The following is a 2954-nucleotide window of genomic DNA, read 5'->3' on the forward strand; positions in this document are numbered from 1 at the left end:
AACTAGGAAGAAAACAGGATGAAAGAGCAGAGAAGGAAAGCATGCTTCCGATGTGAAGCTTAGCAATTGAAAGTACGTTAGATTATTTCATTTCCCAGGATGATGACAGGACAAGACTCAGCCTGGGGTGGGAGACACTGAGGCAGGAACTAAATGCTTAATGGATGAGGGAGCCAATGATAACAATGCGGGGTAGCCCTAGAAGCTAGAACAGGCCCTGTTACAAAGAAATAGGACTTTTTAAAAGAACAGGCCCTGATGCAAAAGAATAGGACTTTTTAAAAGAAGCTAGAGGAGCAGTTGTTTGGAAGACATGATAATGACCCAAGATCTGACGGACCACACTTCTGATCTTGAAATAAGAATTAGGTGGGAGAATGAGTGCCTCCACTTAATAAGACTGCAGGAAAATACAGCGACTTCAAAGGAGAGTCGAGCTTCTTTAGAAACCAGAATTTCTTGAAAGATTTTTAACTAGTTTGAAAACACTAGCAACTTTTCCAGTTCATCACAAATGGCTTCTGAGACTTTCTCAGTGCCCTGCTCATAGGGGTGGCTTATTTCATCTGATCTCCAACTCAGCCAGGCGGGGGAGCAGAGCCTGTCCTTTGCCGAGTTGTAGGTATAGGACGCTTGGTTGTTTCTGCCAAGGAAGGTCACTCTGTAGGTCTTCTGGGTTCTGTGAAGCCCAGAACTGCTCAAGGAAGGCTCACTCTTTGTTTTCCCTGCCAGGCGCTTCCCTGGGTATTCTTGTCTTATAATCACATCACCTACTGAAGTCATTTTTTGTTGTTGTTGTTGTTGTTGTTTGGCTTGGTTTATTCAACTGCTTTTAAACTTTAAGCATCTCAAAGGCAGTGATTGTGAATTATTTATATTTTTGTCTTTAGTGTTTAGCAAGCAGAGTTTCTTAATTAACTAATTAATTAATTCATTAAACCTGTCCAGGTGAGGCATCTTGCTTTTTCATAGAAGGAGCTTATATTCCCCTTTTCAGCAAAACTAATGATTCCCCATACTTCTGGCTAATATAAAATGTTTTGCTACTGAGTTTCTTTAGGATATTAGCTTTTAAAGGGAAGGAATTAATATCTCTCAATAGATTTTCTGCCAAGATGAAGGGAGACACAGATTTGAGCTCATATGCCAACTCTAATCAACTGGATGTCATTCCCTACAGTACTGCTTTGAGAAGGATTTTGAGACTTTTTTCCAGGCACTGCAGGAAATCATAACTGATTTGGAATCCATGTCTTTGCTTCAAGATTTGGGAATGATGGCACTTTTCCCACGTATTTCCCCATCCTAATCTAGAACTGTTTAATAGATGTTAAAGTAACAATTCTAGTCCCTCAGAAGAGATACTAGGCTGTGTTACAATTGTAAATGCTATGCTACCTCCAACTCTCACTAATCTTTCCTTCATGGAAATTTATGAAATCATATGGTCTCAATTATACAATCTGAGTTATCAATTATTATTTATGGCTCTGAGTTTATCTTCTTTTCCTAACAAGATGGTGGTCAATATGAAAGCAAGACTCTTCTTTCCCTGAATATTAACTTTGACTTTGGCTAAAGAAATTGTATCAGCCAGCTATTGCTGCATAAAAAAACCATCCCCACTTTTCTACCTGCTCACTCCCACCCCACCACGCCACCACCCCCAAGTGCTCAGGCTACACCACACTTGCTCAGAGCTCCCGGGTCCTGCTAAGGTAGTGCCACCATTGTCTCTCTCCATCCGCCATCATGATCATCTACTGGGACCTCATCAGCCATAATGAGATGTCCTCTAACATCTACAAGATCTGGGAGATCGCGGGTGGGCTGTGCCAGGAGGTGGAGGTGAAGGTGGTCAGCAGGACAGAGGGTAACACTGATGACTTGCTCATTGGTGGAAATGCCTCCACTGACAGCCGGAAGGCAAAGATACAGAAATCACAGTCATCCCTGGTGTGTTATTGTCATGAACCATCACTTGCAGGAAACCAGCTTCACAAAGGAAGCCTGTAAGAAGTACATTGAAGATTATATGAAATCAATCAAAGGCAAACTTGAGGAACAGAGCCCAGAAAGAGTAAACCCTTTTATGACAGGAGCTGCAGAACACATCAAGCACATCTTTGCTAATTTCAAAAACTACAAGTTCTTTATTGGTAAAAACATGAATCCAGATGGCCTGGCTGCTCTGCTGGACTACTGTGAGGGTGGTATGACCCCATATAGGATTCTTGTTAAGGATGGTTTAGAAATGGAGAAATGTTAATGAACTTGGCTATGACTCTAGATGTATCACCTGTTGCCATAACTGGCTCTGCTCTTCATCTGCGCAACACCAGGACTTAGACAAATGGGACTGATGTCATCTTGAGCTCTTCGTTTATTTTGACCCTGATTTATTTGGAGCAGAGGCATTGTTTCTAAGAAAAAAAAAAACATGGGGTGCCTGGGTGGCTCAGTGGGTTAAGCCGCTGCCTTCGGCTCAGGTCATGATCTCAGGGTCCTGGGATCGAGCCCCGCATCGGGCTCTCTGCTCAGCAGGGAGCCTGCTTCCTCCTCTCTCTGCCTGCCTCTCTGCCTGCTTGTGATCTCTCTCTGTCAAATAAATAAATAAAATCTTTAAAAAAAAAAAAAACATGTCATGTAGGCTGTCTAAAATTAAAATGCATTTAAGCTAAAATAAATAAATAAGCCCCCCACCCCACCCCACCCCCCAAAAAAAACAACCTGCAAAATTCAATGGCCTACAACAAACAATAAACATGTATCATTATGCTCACATTTCTTTGGATACACTACAGTGGCTCTGCCTCAAGCTTTAGATTCTGCAGGTTGGCTGAGTTGACTCATTGCTGAGGTTTCAAGGGATAGTCAACTAGGGTAGCCCTGATCAATATATCCCCCATTTTTGGAAACAAGTAGATTGCCAAAATCACATTGCTTCATACCAA

At 42.0% G+C, this 2954-nt stretch overlaps 1 pseudogene; it reads left to right on the plus strand.

Annotated features, from left to right (window-relative positions):
* The first annotated feature begins 1695 nt into the window (after positions 1-1695).
* LOC125093978 (translationally-controlled tumor protein-like) lies at positions 1696-2428 on the plus strand (annotated as a pseudogene).
* Positions 2429-2954: the final 526 nt, after the last annotated feature.

Source organism: Lutra lutra, chromosome 2 (genome assembly GCF_902655055.1).
Source record: "Lutra lutra chromosome 2, mLutLut1.2, whole genome shotgun sequence".
Classification (NCBI taxonomy): domain Eukaryota; kingdom Metazoa; phylum Chordata; class Mammalia; order Carnivora; family Mustelidae; genus Lutra; species Lutra lutra.